The sequence below is a fragment of the Zalophus californianus genome, chromosome 2 (genome assembly GCF_009762305.2).
Source record: "Zalophus californianus isolate mZalCal1 chromosome 2, mZalCal1.pri.v2, whole genome shotgun sequence".
NCBI classification, from domain to species: domain Eukaryota; kingdom Metazoa; phylum Chordata; class Mammalia; order Carnivora; family Otariidae; genus Zalophus; species Zalophus californianus.
The window spans coordinates 38,623,905-38,650,286 of record NC_045596.1 but is presented as its reverse complement, the minus strand read 5'-3'; the positions used below and the strand labels follow the sequence as shown (position 1 = coordinate 38,650,286).

Sequence of the window (26,382 nt, the reverse complement as noted above, 5' to 3'; positions counted from 1 at the left end):
AATTTATTATTTTTTTTCTCTTGGGTTGGATGAAATGTATAATCCCAATGCATTTTATGTTGTTTTCTCCAGTGTTCCAAGGTCATGATACTATTAATGCCACAAATAGTAATATGTTCACAGGATATGGTTCACTTTAAGATTTCCATAGTAATGGTAAACAGGGGTAGATCAATGAAATTGACACATAACTCAAAAGGATCTTTTCAATCAATAAATAATTTCAGTATTCCTAGCTAATACAATTTTTTAAATCTATTTTCTGTTTTGAGATTTTATTTTTTTGTAATGGTTGTATTTAACCAGCACTAACATTAACAAGTTAGAAACACAATTGATCTGTTATGTTCTATGATTCACTAGTCTTGTTTACTGCTTATTTTGGATTTTCCTATATTCGAATCTTACCTGGTAGAAATGCAGGGGTAGGGTATGTGCTACGGTGAGCGCTGTGAATTGTGCAAGACTGTTGAATCACAGATCTGTACTTCTGAAACAAATAACGCAACATATTTTAAGAAAAAAGAAAAAGAAGAAGATAACAGGAGAGGAAGAAAAGGGGAGTATGTCAGAGGAGGAGACGAATCATGAGAGATGATGGACTCTGAAAAACAAACTGAGGGTTCTAGAGGGGAGGGGGTAGGGGGATGGGTTAGCCTGGTGATGGGTATTGAGGAGGGCACGTTCTGCATGGAGCACTGGGTGTTATGAACAAACAATGAATCATGGAATACTGCACCAAAAACTAATGATGTAATATATGGTGATTAACATAACAATAAAAAATTAAAAAAAAAAAGAAATGCAGGGGTAAGACAATTGAATAGTCAAAGGAGAGACAATCAAAAGAAGAGAAGTAAATGGCCTCGATAATCCATACCCTAGCTAATCAACCTCCTAATTTTTGAGTGTTGATTGGATTCACAGGCCGTGAAATGGAGTCCTGTAAAGTTTCTCTAACAAAACCTCAACTTAATTTTGCTTCCCGGTAAAAACTTTGTGAAGTTTAAGAAACCAAATACTAAGAGCACACCCGAGGTGACTTAGGACCCAAAAGCAGAGAATAGAACAAGTAGGTATCTTGAAGAACTAGCTGAGGAAGCATGGTGCTTGTTAGAAATGGTAGCCTTTACACCTAAGTCTCTACAATCCTGAGGATAAATAATTTTGTTTCATGCATCGTTTATGGACTGAGTTACGTCAACCGTTTTCTCCTTTGCACTAAGATTGATAAAATTATTTTCCATAAATTTCTGATTTTTTTTCTGTAGCATTTTATGAACCTGGAACAATATGAATTTACTATTAGTTTTGCTCTAAGTATATTTATCTTTTTGTGACTTTTAAAATAAGTTTTATTAATATATATGTATAAATAAATTAACATTAACATATTTATATATATAAAGGTGTTTTATAAATTCTGGTGATTCTAAGAATTTTAAAATTATTTAAGGTTGAAGCATGCTGGCTAGAAATTCTTTTTAAATTTCTAACTTCTTTCAAATTTCTGACTCCTTAAAAATAACCATTTCATTTAATATAGATTTTAAACTGACAAATGAGCTCTAGACATTAAAAAATAGCATGGGTTTAACAAGATAAATCTTTTCAAGACACATAAATGTCATCAGAACTCTCAAAAGGCAGCTTTTGCCTTATATTATCCTGTTACATATAATGTTTTGTCTATCATAGAAATAAAATTGGCTTTTCAATTTAGTGGGGGTTTTTAGTGGGGGTTTTTTTTGTTTTTTTTTTAGAGAGAGAGAGAGAGAGAGAGAGAGAAAGAGCAGGGGTAGGTAGAGGGAGAGGGAGAGAGAAAATCTTAAGCAGGTTCCATGCACAGCATGAGTCTGATGCAGGGCTTGATGTCACAACCCTGAGATCACGACCTGAGCTGAAATCAAGAGTCAGACACTCAACTGACTGAGCCACCCAGGCGCCCCTTCAGTTTAGTTTTTAAGCATTATGTAATATCCATCATTACTTGGCTCCATTTTTGTGGATTTAAATATAATTAGGCTTTCTCTGACTGAGTTTATTTTGCTTAGCATAAACTTTCTGGCTCCATTCACAGTTTTGCAAATGGCAAAATTTCATTCCTTTTTATGGCTGAATAATATTCCATTTTATATATATGTGTGTGTATACACATATATACATGCATACATACACACACACCCCACATCACATCTTCTTTATCCATTCATCAGTCAGTGGACACTTGGGCTGTTTCCATAATTTGGCTGTTGTAGATAATGCTGCTATAGACATCAGGGTGCATATGTGGAATTTAAGAAACAAAACAAGGGAACTAAGGGGAAAAAAATAGAGGGAGGCAGACCAAGAAATAGACTCAACTGTAGAGAACAAACTGATGGTTATCAGAGGGCAGGTGGGGGGCGAGATGGGTAAATCGGTGATGGGGATTAAGGAGTGAACTTGTGATGAACACCTGGTGAACTTGTGAACACCTGGTGTTGTTTGGAAGTGTTGAATCACGATACTGTACACCTGAAACTAACATTACACTGTATGTTAACTAACTGGAATTTAAATCAAAACTTAAAATTTTTTTTTAATTAAAGAAGTTTTTTAAAGTAAATAAATATATTTGGACTGAATGTAAGTGACCAGTGATATCAAACATGTAAAACTATGAATCTGTGGGCTTCTCTCCTATCTGATAGTTTGTTCCACTATGTTATTCTATGACTTTTCCCTTTACATTTCTTTCCTGGGCTTTGGTTTATGCCATTTTCTCAGTCTGCATCCAAGTACCTGGCTCAATTTGTTGAAAGCCTTAGTCCCTGAAGTCCTAAGCTTCAAGCAAGATAGCCGTAGGGTGAAGAGTTGGTATCATATTTAATAATATTGTATGGTACTTTGGGGCACCTGGGTGGCTCAGCTGGTTAAGCGTCTGCCTTTGGCTCAGGTCATGATCTCAGGGTCCTGGGATTGAGCCCCATGTTGAGCTCCCTGTTCAGTGGGAGAGTCTGCTTCTCCCTCTCTCTCTGCCCCTCCCTCCTGCTTGTGCTTTCTGTCTCTCTCTCTGTCAAATAAATTTAAAAAAATAAATACATTTTGTATGGTACACCTAAAGATTTGTTAAATTATGTTAAACGTTATTACCACAATTAAAAAAAAATGAGAGAGAGATTTAAAAAAAAGAGTTGGGGATCACAGGCCATATACATCAGAACTAAAAGCCATCCAAGAGAAATGGAGTGAGGAAAAAGACACACTTCAAGTGATGAGATTACATGGGTGGTCAGGAACTGGGTAAGTAGAAACTACTAAAGCTAGAATTGGCTGAAGCCCTAGGAAAAAAAATAGGGAGAACACAGAGTATTAAAGCCAAGGCAGGGCGTGAGAGTACTTTCAGAATTCCTCTCCAGCCTCCTTGCAGCTTAATGAAGTCCTGTTGAGCAGGTGCTGAGGTCTTCATATATCAAGACTCTGCCAGACACTGCCTCCCAGGATTCTCAGTTATGTCTTCAATAAAGGCTCTTCAGTACCATCCAAGCTATAATTAATATGTCCCCTCAATACTTACAGTATTCCCATTGTATTTTTACTTTCTAATTCAATTCAGTAAGGGAGGAGTGCCTGCAGTGTGCCAGGCATTCTGCTAGGAAATTCCTTATCAGTGTTTTGTTAGTCTCCTATTCTCTCCTAAAATCACACAAAGAGAATTTTCAATGATTAGAAGATGGAAGATGGCGCCTGACTGTTTTCTCTGTCATAGTTGTTAGTATCATCGTCTTTTCCAAGCCCACACTAGATGCTTGAAGTCCAGGAATTTTCTCTGCTATCCTGCATGTGGAGTTGGGGTTCTTTGCTAGGATTCAAGTTTCTTAGATGTGGTGTTCTGCTACCATACTCTCCTAGGTCTGGCTACTTCCTTAGAGACCAACCAATGCCTGTATTACCAAGGGGACTTACAGACGTCTCTTTCTTCATCCAGGCATCCTTGCCTTACTGCTTTCCACTCCAGGATATCTGACATAGTTTCCTCAGTGATTTTTAGGCTTTTTATAAATGACAGGCTTCTTCAGCTGCTTCCACTTTCTACCAGATGGTAAATACTCAGGGAAAGAATTACTAGACTAGATTATTTCAGTAAAATAGGAAAAGGAAAAGAGAAAATACATCTAAAACTCTCAAAAATTTACTTGCCAGTCTAAAATGGAAGACAGTGACTATTGAACAAGTGACTATTATTGGTAAGAAAAATGATTGTGATTATAGCTACCAGTTATACTTAGAGGATTTATTCCTCAAAAATAAACAAGCACACTAATATTTAACTACATTTATGCTTATCACAGTATCACTTTTTTGAGAAAATAAATGGAATCAGCATTTGTGCTCAGCAGTGGAAGGGTGGTGAAATAAAGGATGTTGTATCTCTGCAAGGATGTACTAAGTGTGTACATACATGGATGTTAAAATGATGTTGATATTGATATGAGAAGATTTGCATAATAGATACTTATGTACAGAATATAGGTTACAGGGGTGCCTGGGTGGCTCAGCTGGTTTAGTGCTGGACATTTGATTTCCACACAGGTCATGATCTCAGGGTCCTGAGATCGGGCTCCATGTCAGGCTCTGTGCTCAGCGCAGAGTCTGCTTGTCCCTCTCCCTCTGCTCCTCTCTCTCTCTCTCTCTGTCTCTCTCTCTCTCAAATAAATAAAAGCTTTAAAAAAAATACAGGTTACAAAGAACATGAACAACACATCCCCAAAATTTACCAGTGGTTATGACTAAGTAATCTAGCTGGTGGGAATGCAAGAGTTTTCAGCTTTACTCTTTTTGTTCAGTTGCATTTTTTCATTATTTCCAAAGAATGTGTATTTCCTTTTAACTATGAAAATAAAGCTAAAAAGAACTATTTTGAATTTCAGAAAGATCTAATTGCTTTCATCTACTAAATGTTTACTGTGTCAGTCACTTAGGTACACACTTTACATGTATTATTTTTGTTCTCACCAATCCTTAAAAATAGATAGAAGGTTTTTTTTCTATTTTCTTTTGTTGTTCTTAGATGAAGGAAATATTAATCAGATTGACAGAGGGAAGAGCCCTGGTTCCTACTCAACAGGATTGCTGTATGGTAACAGGCTCCTCTCTCACGGGCAGTCTATCTTCCACCCTATCCTTGTGGTTAGGTGAAGAAAATCTACCCCCTCAAAGGCTTTTCTTCCCTATTCTCTTTGATTAATTACCTTAGTATGCTTGTCATTGATGTTAATTTGGGTAGAATGTAGTGATGGAGTGAGATCAAAAAGACTAAGCTGGGAATGAGAAGAAGAAATCTGAATTTTAAAAAGGTAACTCTTGAGGAACTTCCACACAAATTGCTAGATCAGATTTTCTGGAATTCTTTTGTATTCATTTCCCAACAAGATTAGAAATTTCTCAGGAAAGCAGTAGTATGTTAGGTCTAAACCTTTGGCAGCACATTTCATACCATTCTGGAATAACATTCCTTAACGGTATCATTCACTCATTTAGTACACATGTAAATGAAGTTCTACTGATTTGGGAATCAGACAAGACAACAACTGCACAAGCAATGAGACAGAGAGTGATAAAAGTTTGTGTTTTATCTTTTGATTTTTAATGCCATTGAAATAGATTTTTAAAAACTCAAAGGAATGAAATAGATTTTTAAAGTTTATCAAGATCCTTTTACATTTCTTTTTCCTTGCAATTTGATGCCAAATTCTTTTCATGTGCCTTGAACATATTATGGTACTATAATTGTTCTCCTTAATAAACACTTTTAGCTAGTAAATAAATAAGAAAATAACTTGTATGAATTTAAAGATAATCAGGATCATCAATCCTTTCGAGATCAAGGACCTAATAACTGATGACCTTCAATATTTTATAATACTGTTTATGAGCAGCTCCTCTAGATAGCAGTAAAGATAAAGCTAAGTAGTCAACATTTATTGGTAAAGCATCCATTGAGTCATGAGAATTATAGCCTGTTATGACAGAACCATCTTAAGGTTGAGAATTCTATTCACTTGGTTTTCAGTAATATAGAAGTAGATCATTCACTTGATTTACATAGCTTCTTTTATTTCTCTAAGGCTTTTCAGTCTTTACTATTTAAGGCTGAACTTGTGTTGTACTTTAGAAATAAAGTAGAATAAAAATAGAATTTTTTTCATAATGCACAGTTGATTTTTGTCTACCTCATACCAGTTTTGCTAATAATAGTACCCTCTTCTTTGTACTTCGCCTCTTTCCTACTCCATGAGGTTCTGATGGCACTGCTATTCACAAAAGTAACTGGGCTGTGCAGAAGGGTTGTAACATTAATGAAGTCTGGCTGTAATTGGGATGAGTACATAACCTAAGATGAGTGAGTGAGAAGCTTTTGATGAAATATCACATACAGACACTGGGAAATAGAAGATAAGTTCATGATATTGTCTCACTGATATCCTCTGCCAAAGAGAGGACAGTTACTTTTAGTGGAAAATAATGAGGAAACTACAGAGAGAAGTAAAGCTGACAAAATCAGAGAACTGATAATATTTGATTACTTGATACCTGATGTAGGTACCCCTAACCTTTCCAGTTAAGAAAACTAGTACATTTCTTTTTCTTTTCTTTTGCTTAAGCTAATTTGAGTTTGGTTCATATCATCTGCAAACAAAATGTAAATTGAGCTTATGAAATGGGCCCAGTATGTGTGGGTTTTCACTAGCAAGACCTTGCTTCAAAGAAAGCTCTAAGTAAACAGGTAAATAGGATGACCTACTTTGTAGGTACAGTCATTCTCCTTCCTTAGTTTAACTAACTCTGGGTTTATTCATAGTGTGTTCATTTACAAAGTGACAGAGTAAGGTGAGTATGGAAGAGATGGTGTGTTCAACAATAGGAATTTTTTCTCACTAAGACTGACCTTGCGACTGCCGCTGTGATTTTTCTCAATCATTGGTACGCATCAGGTCCCTGATATGAAATGATATTTCTAAGAGATCAGCTAGCTACCTGGTTACAGGTCAACTACATTAGGCTTTTCCATTTTACAAAAGTAACAATCTCCAGTCTCCAAAACACTTGTTTTAAATTTGATTTGTTTTCCTACCTGTATTGTTTCTGTTGGGTCTATTACTCATGGGTTTAATGCATATCCTAAATATTACCACAATATTCCACATAAATCATCTCTCATCTTCTGATTCAGTTCACAGTAGAACAGGTAACACAATGGACCAATGTCTGTGTTTTCCCTAGGCTTTACATATACCCCATTTGTGGTAATAGGTTATAATTTATAATTATTTTAGTAGTGAAAAAAAAACCTAAGTCAAACATAGAATATGTAGAAAAGGTTTGAAAAGAAGGCTTGCTGGGTGATGGGTATTATGGAGGGCCCGTGTTGTGATGAGCACTGGGTGTTACACACATCTAATGAATCATTGAACACTATATCAAAAACTAATGATGTACCATATGGTGGCTAACTGAACATAATAAAAACAACAACAACAACAACAAAAACAAACAGACAAAAAAAACCTTGAGATGGGCAGAAACCAGGGCAGCTCTGGTTTTGTCTCCAGTAGGTGATGCTGACTGAATCTAATGTACTGTCATCAGAAACAGCTCTAATTTTAGTTTCTGAGTGTGTTTGTTTTTTTCTCTGCGATTAAAATTTCTGGAGGATAGAATCTGGTTTGCTTAGTTTGGGTCATGTGCCCACTCTTATGATCAGGGTAGGGGGAGGAGTCCATTATCAAAAGAAAGTATATTAGGGGTGCCCAGGTGGCTCAGTTGGTTAAGCATCCGACTCGATTTTGGCTCAGGTCATGATCTCAGGGTTGTGAGATCGAGTTCTGTGTCTAGCTCTGTGCTGGGCATGGAGCTTGCTCTCTCTCTCAAAAAAAAAAAAAAAAAAAGAAGAAGAAAGTATATTAAATATTAGCATCCAAGGACTGGACTATCGTAGCTACTACTTATGCTTTCTCAGTATGTTTCCTATGTTGCCTCTTTATCATCCCTCCTGCCCACTATCTGATAGTAAATCTGTTCTCCTAGCTATGGTTGACTGTGTGATCTAAGCTGTTGATAAACATATCTGGCTCCTTTTAGGGTGATTTTTTTTAAAATTTCAAATTGATAATAGTCATCTTGTGTCTGTCATAGTGAAATCCATCACTAGGTATAAAATCTCTTCTGCAGGGATAATGATAGTGAAAAATATAAGACATTGACTTCACATCATGAAAATGACATAGTGTTGTAAGCACTATTTTAATTTAATTAATTTTATGGAGATGATGAGTACTGACCAAGGCTAAATGTTACTTATGGTATAATGTATAAACAAAGATCTTGTAGTTGTTGAAATGGATTAAAAATGGGAGCAAAAGTGTTTGTTTGTATGACACATAGAAGCATAGGAATGCCAATCTGAAGACAAAAAAGCCATAGCAGTGAAGGTTGTATTTCTGTTTCAAGTGTATATAATCAGAAATCTGATGCTTTAAGTTCTTAGGGAACAAAATTCTGCCAGACAGTGATCTTATTCCTGCATCATTCTATGCATTTTTCTTAAAGTAATTTATTATATTAGTTATGAAATTTTTGGTTTTATATTCTTACGTCCCCCAACCAGACTATGGGAAAGGGACTGCGTCATTCATTTCTGTATCTCATAACTTGGGGATGTGATAGTGCAGGATATAATAATCACAGACTTAAAGCAAGGGCTTTGGCTTGGGTGCAGTCAAGTTTGATTACTGGATTTACCATATTCTAGCCATGTAACCATGGATAAGTCATTGAATCTAATCAAGCTTATTAAATTCTTATTTGTGTTTTGGGAATAATATTGCCTGTTTAGGTAGTATAGGAATTAGATATGACAATTTAAATACGTTTCTAATTATAGTCTCTGGCATATAAATTTTAAGTCAGTTATAGCCAATAGCTTTGGTCATTCAGTCAATATTTGTAGATGGTTAGGTAAATGACTTCTAAGCTTTACTTGGTAAATCTGTGCTCTTTGTCAAAAGAATTATATCAACGAATGTAAACATTTCCAGTATCTACAATGCAAGAGTATCATCTAATATGTGTTTGATAATTGTGTTTTTTGAATGTATACAATTATGAAAACTCAGTGTTTTATTGAATGAGAACACATGAATACTACATAAAATATTGTTACTTGAAAAGAATGGGAGCCTTACATTTGAATAAATTAGGCAGAAAGGACTATTGAATTACTACAGTGAAAATGTAGTTTCATTGATCATTCTGTTAGCTGAATTAACAGATGCTAAAAATACTGACATATTTTAATGCTGATGGAGCTAATTGATCCATCAAATTATTCAGTGGATCATCAGTTGATGTGATTAAGTGTGCAAGATATGAGGTATATTTTTAAAATGTCTATTGATTCTATATGCTTCATCTCATGCATTAGCATCAAATGTACATTTTTAAACTTGAGGAACAGCAGGAAACTACTTAAGTAGGCCACTCATAATTGAATTTGATAAATGATGTTTAGTTTTCTTGTTTCTAGTCAATGAACATTTTGGTTGGGTAGTCATTAAAAAAAATGAAACTCAAAATCTGCATGTATTTACCTATATCTGCACTATTACTAAGAGAAAATACTGATCGCTTAGAGAACTCAGAAGATAACCTGGTTTGCTGAATGCGGCTATTGTCATGGTTACTGTGTATTGAAGATTTTGTTTATTTGAGAGAGGGTGGGGAGAGAGAGAGAATGATTGAGGGGAGGAGCAGAGGAAGAGGGACAAGCAGAGTCTGTGCTCTGCGTGGAGCCCGACCTGGGGCTCCATCTCATGACCCTGAGATCATGACCTGAGCTGAAATTAAGAATTGCATGCTTAACCAGCTGAGCCACCCAGGTGCCCCGGTAATGAAAAAGGAAAGTTAATGAGAATAGGAGGTGCTGTAACTCCTTTTAGGAAAAATATAAATAGTAATGATAGTGATAGGAAAGTTTTTAGCCTTATTCATGGATATTTCTGAGGAAGAATCTGGAAGTTTTCAAAGTAACTGGTACTTTGAAATAAGAATCAAATAAGAATTTGATTTTCAGATCACACCTTATATCCTCCCTCTACCTCACACCCACCTCAACCACAATAAAGAAATGTCCTTTGTCTTTATTAAGAAAGGGATCATTTCACTATGATCAATCAATGAAGGTATTAAAATTAGTAACTGGTAGTAATAATAATAAGTCACATTTATTGAACACTTTCCATATGCCAAGTACCATGTAAATACTTCTCAGATGTTTTTATTCGTTATTAGTTATGTGCCTACTAAGTCTTAGACACTTAAGCACTAAGGATATAATGTAAAAAAAAAAAGGGTGGAAATTCATGTCTTCATCTAACTTATATTTTATTGAGGAAAGATAGATACATTATGTCATTTAATCCCTCTCAACTTTATTATGTTGACACCAGTATCTCCATCTACCACTGAAGAAATTGAGAAAACACAGGTTTGTGATTTGCCTTAAGTCATATGGCTGGGAAGGACTAAACCAGGAACTAAAACCGTGCAATGCCTTTCTCCACTATGACATTCTGCTTTTCCTTGTCTACTGCTTCTTAATTTACAGCTCTATGCATTTCTTGAAAAAAATGGAGCTTATCTACCTGCCAGCATCTGTACCTACATATCTGCCTTCATTCTTTTAATACAGATAAGTACCACTCTGAGAGCAGCCCCTCCATTTATACCCAGGATCCCTTTTTTCTTGTCTAGTTAATGACCTTGTTTTAACAATTTTCCCCTTCCTCTTATATTTTTTCTCTCTCTCTGTGAGATAATTTTCAATCAGAGGACATAGGTATCATTATTCTCCATTATTTAACACACACACACACACACACACACACACACACACACATAAACACACACACCACGCTTTCTCTTTACCTCACTTTCCTCTTTAGTTACTGACTCGTTTATCTGCTGTTTGTTAAAAGCAGAATTCCTCATAAGTTACGTATACTGACTGCATCCAGTTGTATGTCTTCCGTTTTTCTTAAAACCATTGAATTCAAGCTATTTCTCTTTTACTCCAGTGAAATTTCCTTGTCTAAGTCCAGAGTCTTCCCATATTACTAAATTCAATGGTCATTTGTCAGTTCACATTAACTTATCATTGACATTTGACACAAATAATTGTCTTTTCCTTGAAATTCCTTCTGTAGTCAGCTTCCAGTTGACCACACTCCCCTGCTTTTCTATTTCACTGGTAGTTTTTTCTCAGTCTCCTTTACCAGTTTTTCCTCATGTGGTCAACCTTTAATGACAGAATGATCCAGGACTCAGTCCTTGATAATTTCTCTTCTTTTTCTTTACTCACTTACTTGATATCATTTAGTCTGGGGTTTTAAATACAGTTATGTATCTGCGATAGATTATAGCATTGCACTCATTCGTTCTGTGTCTGTAACAAGATTTCACGTTTTCCCTCTTGCAATGTGACTAACATTGAACTGTGCCCCCTTGTAGGTGGAGTTACGTCACTACTCCTTTCTTGGGCTTGATCATGCGATTGACTGGGTTAGGCCAATGAAATATGAGTGGAAATGACGGTATGCCAGGTCTTAACAGAAGCTTTATGTGTTAATACTCTTGCTCTCATTTTGTCATATAAAACAAGACTGGTATTTCTCAGAAAGAGATTTGTCCTTCAGGCAGGATGCTGAAATAAGAAAACAAATCAGAAGTGCAGCATGAAGCCCATATAGCAACCAAGAAGTAATGTGAGTGAGAAATAAATATTTGTTGTTGCAGCCCAGTAAGATTTGGGGAATAGAGTTGTTGCTGCTGCAGAGCTAACCAAAACACCATCAATATGCTAATGACTCCCTAATTTCTACCTCTAGCCCAGCCTTTTTTTATACTCCCAACCTACATGTCCAAATGTTTACTCAGCATTTTTATTTAGATGACTAGTAGACTTCCCAAACCTAACATATCCAAAACAAAATTCTTGCCCTTTTCCTAACATACTCCCAGCCCCTCCCCCACGGATGCCACCCTTTCACTTGCTGCGGCCAACAAAACATGGAATCATCCTTGATTCTTTTTATCATCATCCCCACATTCCAATCAGGAAATCCTGTTAAGCTCTACTTTGAGAGTATATCCGTAATTCTGCCACTTCTCACCATTTCCATTGCTACTGTCCTACTCTAAGCCACAATTATTATTACCTGGATTTATAAAAACCTCCTTCCTTCACCCTTATTCCTCCATAGCCTCTTTCCACAAAGCAATCGTGTTTTGAAATTACAATTGAAATTGTCTTTCTTTTGCTCATTACTCTTTATTAGCTGCCTGTCTCATTCAGAGGTAGGCCAAAATCTTTAAAATAGCTTATAAATCCCTACCTGATCTTGTCTTTTATTTCCTCTTTTAATTTCGACCTACTTTCTTGTTTACTTCACCAGCCTCACTGGCCTCTTTATTGTTTATGGAATACATGAAGATCACTGTGCTCTGAGGATTTTTTTATTTGCTTTTGCCTCTGTCTTTTCTTTCAGTTAGCCAATGGTTTACTGTCTCACTTCCTTTAAGTCTCTGCCCAAATAACCATCTTTTTAGTGGGGCCTTTTCTTCAATACCCAGTTCTAAATTACGTACACTCATTGTCATCCCCATGCCCATCCCCTTTGTTTTTCTCTTTAGCATTTACTATTTTCTACATTATAGGACTTACTTTGTTGGTTGTTTTCTCCCCTCCATTAGAATGTATGCTATAAGACTATGGAAATCTTTGTCTGTTTTGGTCCTTTCTGTATCCACAGTAGTCCAAGCATATAGTAGGTTCAGTAAATACCTGTTAAATGAATATGTTGAGGGTGTTTTTAGATACTCTCATATATGTTGTTATAAACTGAATGTTTGTGTCCTCCCAAAACTCACATGTTGAAGCTTTAAACCCTAAGGTGATGATAGGAGGTGGAACCTTTGGAAGGTAATTACATTTATATGAGATTAAAAGGGTGGGACTCCCATAAAGGATGAGTGTGTCTTTACAAGAAGAGACCAGATCTTGCTCTCTCAACATGTGAGGGCATAGTGAAAAGGCAGCAGTTTGCAAGCCAGGAAAAGGGCTCTCAGCAGGAACCAAATTGGCAAGCACCTTGATCTTGGACTCCCTAGCCTCCAAAACTGTGAGAAATAAATGTCTATTGTTTAAACTACCTAGATTATGGTATTTTGTTAGAGCAGCTTAAGCCAACTAAGACATAATATTTTCTCAAACTCTAATGAAACTGCATCTTCTAGGTTACCAAAATGTTTGAATTTCAGGAAAAGATTATTTCATGAAGTCAGACATATGTCTTAGTTACTGTTTTATCTCCAGGACACAGGAAAATTCTAATACACAACAAATACATATTTAGATATGTGTTCTTTCATTTAAATCAATATTCTACTATCTTTTTTAAAATTGCCAATTATTGGCATTTTCACCTTTTGACAGGGATTTGAAAATAATGTTTGCCATTGTTCTGCTTTGTATTTGAATTTGCCACTACCATCAGGCCTCCTTAAACACCTCAGTTAACAGGGATCTCTCTACCTTACAAGAAAGCCTGTTTCCTTTTAAGATAGCTTTAATATTTATAATCATCATCTTTGTGTTGAGCCAAAATCTACCTCTAAAGTTCTTTTCTAATTCGTCTTACTTTTGCCCCATTGAACCCCATTCACTGTTCTTGAAGATATCATAAATAATTGAAGGTTTTGGCTCTTCATGTATCTGCTGCTGTAACAGATTTTACTTTGTATGTAGAGAAAAAAGACATTATTTGGGAGTTTCCTATTATACATCTATACATAATGCAGACGGTTTTTCATTGCAGCATGATCCAATTAGACAAAAGCATTTAAACAACATATTTATCATTGAACAGTAAAAGATTATGCTAGTAAAAGTAGTGTACAGAAATGTGCAATATACTTCAGGGAAATGTGGAATTCTAAAAACTAGGTATTATGCTTTCCATGATGAAAGATTTTAAAGTCATCCTAAAGTACAGTGACTTTTTGCAATTGCATTAGAACACCAAACTGAATAGAGATGATTCTTTCAACAATATATGGCTATAACAATAAAATTTGTCTCTAGAAATCTCTGATAATCTGGTTTGCAAAATACAGTTTTATAAAGACATGCTTTTCATAACATACTAGAAATCATATTTATACTTTCCTATAAAGAATAGAACTTATCTTTTCTTAGTCATTATCTTAAGTAATACAAAAGAATCTGACTAGCAGTCTGATATGCTTGCAGTTTAAGTATCAAGCAGTATCACATATAATGTCTACACTTGAGGTATAATGTAGTTGAAGTAATAAATCGGAATACTAAAACTTAGAGAAACCTAATTTTATTTCAGCAATATGGGAACACTGATTATCTATTTAAAAAAATTAAAAGGTGGATCTTTATTTATTTATAAAGAAAACATAAGCTGTCTTCTTACATGGTGCTTTATGTTTCTGAGTGAATGACTTGCTGTGTGAATTGAATAGTAAAAATATAATTTTTACATTTAATCAAATTTCTGATACATTTAAATTGTTTCTCTTTTGGAGAAGCAGAATTAGCCCTAGGAAAAATGTCCCTTTACCACCCTTAAGCGGACTTATTATCAGCTACCATCTTTACCCACCAACAATAAAATTTGTGAGGAAGAGAGGTATAGGTAAAAAGTTTTGAGCTTTCAAAATGGATAGAGATATGAAAGAAGAGCAGGGTATATAGCATAGAAGGGAAAAAAATAATAAGTAAACTACATATAGCCATCAATACCAACAAATGATACTTTACACTTGGAGTTAGGGGAAACAGACAAGTCTACCAATGGAAGAAGAATAAGGCAGACATCACCTTCGCTTTCATCAAGTACTTCACTTTGTACCATAGTAAGACTATCTACAAAAGATTCAGAGTGGGAAGGTGGTGTGATATGCATGAAAAATTAATAAAACGAGAGCACCGGAGCACTACTGAGTATAATCAAACAGGGAGTTAGTATAATTTCTCTGAATTTGAGGCAAGGTCAGGCAGATTTAAAATCCAACACAGAGTCATTTAAAATAGCCATGAGTAGAAGAACCAAGTCCTAAGATAATGAGTTATAAATGTGTTGCTAGCCCAGGCAAGTAAGGAAGGTGGTGTTTTCAAAGAGAATCACTCGCAAAAATTGGAAGCACCTTCTAAGAAGGGAGTAATAGCTGTTTGAAAACATTAAAAGGGTGAACCTCTTGACTGAAAAGTAACCACAGAAAGTATAACCTAACCAATTCTGTATCTTTCTAGAAAGAAACTGTTAATGAGCCATTCATGGATTCCTTAAAAACCAGAGCATGAGAGCAGAAATCCATGTCAGCCCAAAGAGAACAAAGAGCCCAAAGAGAAGGAGGAAATTATGAGAACACATGTTTCCAGTTACTATAGCTTTCTCTGGATCATAAAAATAAATTTAGTCATTGTCTAACTGAAACATCGCTTAGTTCGGACTATTACAACAAATAGCATGCACTGAGTAGCTTATAAACAACAGTTCTGGAGGCCAGAAGTCTGAGATCAGAGTGCCAGCATGGTCAGGTGCAGGCCCTCTTCTGGGTTGCAGCCTGTGGACTTCTCACTGTGACTTACTGTGTCCTCACATGGTGAACAGGGCTAGAGATCACTTTGGAGACTCTTTTGTAAGGCACTAATCCCATTCGTGAGGGCTCCACCTTCAAGATTTAAGCACCTCCCAAAGGATCCAGTATGTCAAATACCATTCCCTTTGGGGGTTAGGATTTCAAAATAGGGGGTAAAGGGGAAGCACAAATACTCAGACCATAGTTAACATTCCTCTAGATAAAGGTCTTAAAGAAGCAGGCCATAGACTGAATATGGTTTCAGATGTGTTTAGTTTGCCCTGCATCTTATTTAGAAACTAAATCTACTCTTAAAAATCAGGATATTTCACATTCATAACTTAGATATTCAGCTCTTCTTTAAAAATTAGATCTGGAAATATAGCTCAAGTTCGAGCAAGGCACAAAAGTCAAGTACAATTAAAGAACGTTATTTCATTAGTTAACCATGGTTTCCAACATAGCCTGTTTCTCCCAACACTAAAGCTTAGTGTTCATTCTCATTTTTTTGTCATGCTTACACTATGGGTTTTCTTTATAGTAGTAGAGGAATATTTCTCTGTGCCCCTGACTCAGAATGGAAAATTAAATCAGCTTACAAATGGACATTGTATTTCCTGTTTTAAGAAAACAAAGAATACATATATTTTTGTTGAAGTGTAAAAAATATCTACCTGATTCTTAAGAAACCTTCAGCCCATTTGCCACTTTTCTATTATTTTTCTAACTTCTGTGGACATTTATGCATGCCTTGTGCTTTACATTCAACAATTTTAAGAAAGTTTTTTAAATCTTATTTAAAGCTCACCACACAAACTCCTTAGGTAATTTGGTTTCCTAGAGTCTCTGTTTATAGGAGATAGGTACCCTGAATACTGCAGTAAGTAGACATTAGCAGTAAATCATCCTGGTGTCTAAGACTGTGAGATTGGACAGTATGATTTGAACATCTGCAACCTAAACAATCCACATAAATTGCTGGATGGAAAAAGGAATTTTTGTGAGGATAAAGATCAGGTACTAGATTGTGATCATTCCACTTAAACACCTAACATAGCTGACTGTTTTGTTCCTTTTTCTTTTAAGTGAAAAATGCATTTTATTGTTTTGAATTTTTCTCTGTCAAAATTACTGAAATTTATCTAATAATCAATGAATACATTTAATATATTTAATGTACATTTAATGTGGCAGTATTTTATTTTTAAATCTGTAAATAAATGTTAAGTTGATAACATCTAAGCAAAGAGGAAATTAATACTTCCTTAATATATACACTTAAAGATCCTAAATAGTAAACAAAAATGCTAAAGAATTCTGGCATAGTAGCAGTTTGAAAAGGAAAACAGTTTTGGAAAGGTAATCTTTCAGATAACTTCAGTTGAATCGTGTAAGTGGTTGCCTACTCCCTGAGTGAAGCTGACCTGAACGTGTTGTCATTGGATATATTATTATTTCTAAACTATTTTCTGTCTTCCTTACTGTCCTACAAGAGTTTGAATTACCTTCCTCATGTTGTAAAGTTATATTCAGGGTACCTGAAAACATTCAAATATGCTTAAGTAAAACCTAGGTAGAGAATCAGTTTGTTGCTGAAGTCATTAGTCATCTTTTTGTTTTGTGTTTATGTGTAAATGCATATATGTTTATATAACACATATGGATGTAGCTTCAGATACAAATGATATTTGAATTCTCTGGTGGTTTTGATTTTTTATTTAAGAAATCATAAAAAACAAAGACTCTCTACCTGCCTTGTGCTGGATCTTTTGCCTCTTAAGTTCATAAATTACGATTTGGCAGGGATGGGGAGATAATTGTCTAAGTACATAAAGTCTAAATAGGGACTAAATTCATTTGAATTATCATGTTGATGAACTCTGATAGAAACGATCAGGAGCAGGATAAGAGTTCTTATTTCGTACATGAAGGTTTAAATGTTGTAGTCCTCTGGAAAATATATTGAAGAAAATTTTAGGACCAGCTAAACCGCTTGGGTCACTATTGGTAGGATTCTACCCTTGGGTCTGCTGTAAAACCATCTAACATAAAGAGCACACATGCACAGTGCCCCCCCCCCCCCCACCAACACACACACAAATAGGGAAATGGGAAATGTCTTTCCTTCTAAGTTCATGAAGTTATACTCTTTTAAAAAAGGAAAATTGATACAAGGTATTTTATATATGTATATATTTTTATATAAATATTTTATATAATGTATATAGAAATTATATGTATATATAGCTACTGTGTGTGTGTGTGCGCACACGTGTGTGTATATATTTCCATTTAACTGAAAAGACATGTACAAGCTGTGATGCATAACACTCTTCCTCCTCCCTCATTTCCCTATCTTCTCCAGTATGGTCCTATGTCTGGATTCCTATCTTGACTTAGCTCTATTAGAATTCATTCATTCAGCAAATGTTTATCAGTAACTTTTATAGGTAAGATATTCCATAGGAGCTAGGAATTCAAATATGAATCAAGAGTTCCTATTCTTTTTTTTTTTTAAGATTTTATTTATTTATTTGACAAAGAGAGTGAGAAAGCACAAGCAGGAGGAGTAGTAGGGGGGAAGGAGAAGCAGGCTCCCCATCGAGCAGGGAGCCTGATGCAGGGGCTTCATCCCAGGACCCTGGGATCATGACCTGAGTGGAAGGCAGATGCCCAACCATCTGAGCCACCCAGGTGTCCCAAGTTCCTATTCTTAACAAGTTTACGACTAAGTGGGAAAAAAAGTCAGGCAAGCATTTTTAATAAAGTTCGATATATGCAATTATAGAGCTAAGAATCCTTTTGTTCTCTGCTGGGCACCATATTCTGTTGTCACCTATTTCTCCTCTCATTAAACTTCTTATACATCATTTCTTCTTAGACCACAATAGTTATTATTATCCTTATTTACATATGAGGAGAGTGAAACATAGAAAATTTGCTGCCTGGCTAAGGTCACATAGTTAATCAAGTTGCAGAGCTGAGACTAGAATTTCCTGGATCCTGCACCCAGGATCATAGTGTTCCTGTACCCAGGATCATAGTGTTCCTGTAGATATTTGCAGTCTCATCAATGTGGTTTTAAAAAATATAGACAATAGGCAGATAGGTGACAGTCGTGATTAAAGAGATCAGTATGGTGCTTTAATGGATGATGGGATTTTTAGGCCTCTTGTAATTCACTCTTCTCAACAACTTCTGACCTATAGGTAGAATTTCTGATTTCTCCTGGGCTCTCTTGATTTTTAATCCTTAATACTTCCAAAGGTCTGAGAAGGGCATAACAAAAAGCAATTCATCATATTGGCCAGCAGAGATCCATATTTCCCTGGGGCAAAGCAATGAACCTTTGAGTTTCAAACAGCTTGGGATATCAAGTCCAAACATTCAGATTCAGACATAAAACTAAAAGGAACTAATAGCCTCTGAAAAATATATTCTCAGCCTTAATTCTATTCTTTCTTCCTCAGCAAGAAACAGTGTTATCGTAACACATACAGGAACAGTTCGACAATCTCCCTTGTCCTGGGACCAGGAGAACACAGTAGGAATGACTGACCAATTAAAGCAATATAATCTATATGTGGAAGGAAGAGGAGACTGTGTATTTAGTGAAGGCCATTTCTAATGTGCCTCTGGAAGCTGGGCCAGCTCTTTAATGGATACCTTGGCTGCATGAAAACAGCAGGAAATGATTTTGCACTCCAGATACTATCATTTAGGTGGCCCCCTGCTACTGGTTCTGCTGACAAGTACATATAGAAGTAAGGGCTATTTTTCAGAGAGCTCTGGCTTCTGCTGGCGTAGCATCGTTTTTAAAGCCTTTTCTACTCACTTAAAAAGGCTCTGATTAAGAAAGAGCTGAGGCCCTGCTAAGAGAACACTTAGCTTGATATGTAACTTACCTGCCTTGCAAGAACTTTTCTTGTGTTTGATTTTCAGGCATCTTAAGTGACTGAGAAATTAAAGGTCAGAGTGGTTTTAAGGGTCAAAAGAAGGAGGAATTCCCTAGCCCAGTTGGAAGGCATATTTTACTGTAGTTTGCTTCTGCATATACTCACCAGTGTGATTCTGAGTTCTCTTCTAAGCATTTGGACACATCAAAAACCTTTTCTCATATTTTTTCCTTTGTTTCTTTCAGCTGACTTCTGAATAATTTCCTCAGATTTACTTTCTTTTTCAGTAATTCTCTCTTCAGTTGTGACTGCCATTAAACCCATTCACTGGATTTTTAATTTTAATTATATTTTTAGAAATTATCCTTGGTTCCTTTTCAAATCTTCTTAGTCATTCTTTATAATTTCTTGTTCACAGAATATATTCTGAGGCTTTACAGAATTCTTTGAATGTAATAAATATGTTTATTTTAGAGTGTGTCTCTGATAATTCTATTATCTGAAATACTTGTAAGTCTATTTATTTTATTATTTCTTCTGGATCTTGCCCTTGGTGCCTTGTTTCCTTTGTAATTTGTACTTTCTCTATGAACTGATTATTTTCCTTAGATTTTTAATTGTGGAATCTTCTGAGATCTGGGATAGAAGTGTGTGCTTCTGGAGAGGATTTACATTTACTATAAGTCTAGGATCTCTAAATTATATTCTCAACTTGAGGGCTTTCAGACTACCAAGACAGTGTGAAATTGGGCTGTAAAACCTGCAGGAGGGCCGGTTGGTGGTTCAAAAATCGTAATCACCATTTTTAACCAATGTTCTCCAGGTAGTTTCAAGTTTTAAGATAATTAGTTTTCTTGCAGTTTTCTACAGAGTGGGTTATTTCTGGTCTGCCTTTTCCCTAAAGATATAACCCTTTGGAATCTTAGTTACAAGAAGATAGGTTTCCTGCCTTGGACGAGTTTGGGTTTTGGTTATTAGTTTCTACACACAGTGAAATCATGAAAACTGAAGTTCAAGTTCACTTTTTTGAAGAAAAGATCCCAGAATAAATGCTGGTTAAAACTGCTGCATTGTCTGGGTTCCACTATCACTGAACCTCTGCTTTGAGAATATACATACTTCCATCTGTCCTGACACATTACTACAAATAGAAATCTTAATCAGAAACACACTAGGAAGGAGATTTGGACCCATACATAGCTATTCTTATAATGTACTAATTTACTTTTTTTTTTTCCCTGAGGTAGAATGTCTCCTTATTCTTTTCTCCATGTAATTTCAGCTTTGTTACCTGTGCTTCTGGAGACTGGAAATATATGAAACTTTCATCAATTAAGAAGCCACACAGACTATCTGCACATTTAGGCACTTGACAGTATGTGGAGACATGAATTGACTGTTATGTAACTCCTGCCCAACATATGACCATGATAATGGCTAATTGAGACAGAGAGGGAGACTGACTTTCTGAGGGCCGTGCAACCACCCACTTGTCTAGATTTTCTATACTCTATTACTCTCAATTTAGAACATTGGGAAACAGTATATCTATACCAGTTTATCTTAAATTGCTATGAACAGATTTCTACTGAACTTTGCTTGAATAAATATTACCTCCATTTCTATAAATAGTACTATAGAAATGGTTATGTAATGCAATTACAATGAAATATTATACTTACAAATAAAATCCAAAATCCCTTTGAGTCCTGTAAGATTCTGCATTACTGGCTCCTTGTCAACCTTTTCTAACTTACCTGCTAGCTTCTCTCTAGTTCACAATGCTTCAGACATACTGATCTTTTCAGTTTTTACTTCCAGGCCTCCATGTGTATTGCACCTTCTTAGAATTTCTTTTTCCCTCTTATACTGGAATATTACTTTCTGATCATTGTATTGTCTCACCCTAAATGTCTTTTCCTCAGAGAAATCTTTCCTGCCAACAGAAATTAACATTACTCTTCTATTCCCATTTTTATAATACTTAGCATTTTTACAGAATTTATCATTTAGTGTAATTATAAAAGATTGTGATTGTTCAGTGATTTGCTCCCCCACTGAGTTTGTAAGCTCCATAAGGGCAAATAATGCATTTTTTTACTGCTATTTCAATAAATACTCAAACTTACAAATAATAGCATAACATAAAATCTTCTCATTTTTGTCTGCTCTAAAATGAGGATAATAACTAACTTCCATGTTTTCTGAAGGAAGTTAAAAGAGAATAAAATATTGATGTAAGTGGATTCTAAAGTAGACATACAAATATTCATTAAATGGCATGCAATGCACTGCATCACCACCAGTAAACAAATTCATATGTATGCTTCAGTAAAATTCCAAATGATGCATGTTATAGACCTAATTTGTTGCTTTTAAGTAGTTGAAACAATAAATGAGGAAATATAAAGATCTCTGAGAATATTTTGAGCTGATAACAGAGGAGTGAGTTAGAATTTCCTACTATGAGAAAGAACTCAGTGGAGAGAAGGAATGAGTGTTTCCAGAAACTACTGGGAAACCACATGTAACCAGAATGCAGAAAGTGAATAGATTTGTGTGAGATGTTGCTGATTAAGTGAACAAGGATCATAAAAACCTTATAATAGATCGTTGTCGTGGACTGAATGTTTCTGTGTCCCCAGAATTCATATGTGGAAGCCCTAGTCCCCAATGTGACTATTTTTGAAAATAGGGCAAGTGAGGAGATGATACAGGTTAAATCAGTCACTTGGGTGGGGACCTCATGTTCTAGGGCTGGTGCCATGTAAGAACAGAAAGAAGACACTGAGCTTGCTCAAACTCCTCCATGTGAAGACAACAAAGAGGCAGCCATTTCCAAGCCAGAAAGAGAGTTCTCACCAGAAAATGAACCCTGCCGGATATTTTTTTTTAAAAATTTTATTTATTTATTTGACAGAGAGCACAGGTAGGTAGAGTGGCAGGCAGAGGGAGAGGGAGAAGCAGACTCCCCGCTGAGCAAGGAGCCCGATGTGGGGCTCGATCCCTGGACCCTGGGATCATGACCTGAGCCAAAGGCAGATGCTTAACAACTGAGCCACCCAGGCGCCCCACTCTGCCAGATCTTGATTCTCAATGTTCCAGCCTCAGAACTGTGAGAAAATAAAATTCTGTTTTTTTTTTAAGATTTTATTTATTTATTCATGAGAGACAGAGAGAGGGAGGGGGAGAGAGAGAGAGAGAGAGAGGGGCAGAGGGAGAAGCAGGCTCCCAAAGAGCAGGGAGCTCGATGCGGGACTCGATCCCAGGACTCCAGGATCATGACCTGAGCCGAAGGCAGACGCTGAGCCATCTGAGCCACCCAGACGCCCAATAAAATTCTGTTGTTTAAGCCATGCAAGCAATGCCATTTTTTTTTTTTTTTTTATGGCAGCCCAAACAACCTGGGCAATCATGTCAAGGATGTTAGTCTTTATCTTAAAAGCAGTGTATTTCAATGTCTAGTGATTATGTGACCACTAAAGGCAGCTTATTAAATATATAAATACAGGTGATTTATTTTTATTCCTTTAAAAAAAAGAAACTATTGTGTAATACTGTGTCCTGACCTAAAACAATTTGGCTTTTCAACCATTGGTCAGGTCATTTTGGTAAGTATTTGTATACTCTAGTAGTAGGAGTAGGTTGTGTGCATAATGGTCCTTGATATTAGATGGTATTATGATGAAAGAAATTCTTAGATGTATTTTGTTAAATATATGGAATTAAGTAGAAAGAAAGTACAAGAACATAGGTTCAGACACTGTTCTAAGGCATTTTAGCATACTTTAAAACAATTCTTTCTAATGGCAGGAGCAGCCAGTCAGAATTAGATAACAGAATTCTGTGTACAGTGGAGGAACTTAGGACCAATAGAACTCTAGATCCAAAGGGCTATTCCCAGTGTATCAGGCTGCTGTGCTTACCAGATTCTCAGTCTTTATTTATGCAACAGCATTAGGCTTGATAAAACCTTTCTAGTTAACCATGTATCTTGAATACTAGTCATGGATAAAAAATTATTTCTAACATCCCTTAGGTTAATTAACAAACCCTCTGATTTAAACTTTTATAGTTAGTTTCTGGTGTATATGTAACCATTCCTGAAGTGTGGATGTCTGGTTAGTGTACTTTAAATTCTAACTAACAACCCCTTGACTGAAAACTAAGGTTAATTATTCACACACATATCATACTGTTTGTATTGAAATTTTTTTAAAGTAAATCATCAAAGAGTATAACAAAGGTTTTTCAGTGTAGATATGATACAGTCATGTTTCTACATATAGAACATCAGTTGTGAAGAATGATTCAACATAAATAAATCAGTAATGCAATAAATCACATTAACAGAATGAAGGATAAAAATCATATTGTCATCTCAAAAGATTTAGAAAAAGCATTTGACAAAATTCAACATCTTTTCACGATCAAAGAAAAAAATCAAAAATTGGATGTAGAGGGAATATGCCTCAACATAATAAAGGCCATACATGACAAGCCTACAGCTAACATACTTAACAGAGAGGTTGAAGGTTTTTCCTCTAAGATTATGAATTATACAGGGGTGCCCATTCTCACCATTCCTATTCAACATAGTACTGTAAGTCATAGCTAGAGTAATCAGGCAAGAAAAAGAAATGAAAGGCAGCCAAGTGAGAAAGGAAGAAATAAAATTATCTCCATTTGCAAATGATAGGATCATATAGACAGAAAATCTTAAAGACTCCACCAAAAAACTGTTAGAACTAATTCAGTAAATTTGCGGTATACCAAACCAATATACAAAAATCAGTTGCATTTCTACCCACTAACATTAATGAACTTCTGGAAGGAGAAATTAAGAAAACAATCTCATTTACAATAGTATCAAAAACAAAATTTTTAGAAATAAATTTAACCAAGGAGATGAAAGACCTGTACAACAAAAACTATAAGACATCGATGAAAGAAACTGAAGAAGACACACATAAATGGAAATATGTCCTTTGTTTATGGCTTGGAAGAATTAATATTGTTAAATTGTCCATGCCATCAAGGTAATCTACAGATTCAGTGCAATCCTTACCAAATTTTTACATAAATAGATAAAAGCAATCCTAAAATTCATATTAAACCACAAAAGACCACAATTAGCCAAGTAATCTTGAGGGAAAAGAACAAAGGTGGAGGCTTTATACTTCTTGATATAAAATTGTAGTACAAAGATACAGTAATAAAAACAGTAGGGAACTGGATGAAAACAGATATATACACTAGTGGAACCAAGTAGAGAACCCAGGAACCCAGTAGAGAACTGTCTACTTACACATAAGACAGTCAACTAATCTTTGAGAAGGGCACCAACAGTACACAACAGGGAAAGAACAGTCTCTTCAATAAATGATATTGGGAAAACTGGATATCCACAACCTAAAGAATAACACTGGACTCCTACCTTACACCACTCACAAAAATTAACTTGAAATGGATTAAAGCCTTAAGTGTAAGACCCAAAACTATAAAACTCATAGAAGGAAACATAGGTAAAAAGCTCTTAGCCATCGGTCTTGGCAGTGATTTATGGATTTGACACTAAAAGGCAACAAAAGTAAAAATAAACAAGTCAGACTACATCAAACTAAAAAGCACCACAAAAGAAACAATAAACAAAATGAAAAGTCAACCTACAGAATGGGGATAAAGTATTTGAAAACCATATATCTGATAAGGGGTTAATATCCAAAATATATAAGGAACTTATACAACTCAATAGGAAAAAAATTAAGTAACCTGATTAAAAAATGGGCAGAGGGCCTGAATAAACAACGTTTTTCCAAAGAATACATCCAAATCACCAATAGGTACATGAAGAGTTACTCAGTATCACTATCAACTGTGAAATGCAAATGAAAACCACAGTGAGCTATCACCTCACACCTGGTAAGTTGACTATTATCAAAAAGACCCTCGTGTACTGTTTGTGGGAATATAAACTAGTATAGCTGTTATGGAAAGAAGTATAAAGGTTCCCAGACAGTTAAAAATAGAACTATCATATGATCCAATAAGCCTGCTTCTGTGTATATATCCAAAGGAAACAAAGTCTCAGTATCTTGAGATATCTGTGCTCCCATGTTCACTGCAGCATTATTCATGAGACTTGGAAAAAACCTATTACTTGCTGACAAATAAATGGATAAAGAAAATGTGGTATATATTTGTAATGAAAATTACTCAGGCATAACAAAGAACTAAATCCTGTCATTTGTGACAACATGAATGAACCTGGAATGTGTTATGTTAAATGAAATAAGTCAGATGGAGAAAGACAAACACTGTATGATCTCATTTATATGTGGAATATATAAAAAACTGAACTCATAGAGACGGTAAATAAGTGGTTGCCAGGGACTAGGGGAAATGGGAAGATGTTGGTCAAAGGGTACAAACTTCCAGTTATAAGGTAAGTTCTGGGGTTCTAATATATACCATAGTAATTATACCCAACAACACTGTTCTTACACCACCATACACACTCCATACACCACCACACAAAATTATAGCTATGTAAAGTAATGGATGTGTTAACAAACTTCATTGTGGTAGTCATTTCACAAATTATACATGAAGTCATCACATTGTACCCCTTAAATTTACACAATGTTATATGTAAATTATACCTTAATAAACCTGTTGGGGCAAATACAAAAAAAAAAATCACTGTGAGCAGTTGGGAGAATAGTCGAGGGACAGAAGATAGCAGAGGTTATTATGGGAACACCATTTAAGGAAG

At 35.5% G+C, this 26,382-nt stretch overlaps 1 protein-coding gene across 11 annotated transcripts in view; it reads left to right on the top strand.

Annotated features, from left to right (window-relative positions):
* Positions 1-26,382, top strand: part of LOC113925088 (cytochrome c oxidase subunit 7B2, mitochondrial) — a 147,699-nt gene that overhangs the window by 101,154 nt on the left and 20,163 nt on the right. For 3 of the 11 annotated variants that reach the window (XM_027599617.1, XM_027599620.1, XM_027599614.1), the window contains one exon: positions 20,890-20,982. The exons of the other annotated variants lie outside the window; for them this stretch is intronic. The gene's annotated coding sequence lies outside the window, so the exon portion shown is untranslated. The remainder of the gene's footprint in view (positions 1-20,889; positions 20,983-26,382) is intronic. 11 annotated transcript variants of the gene reach the window in all.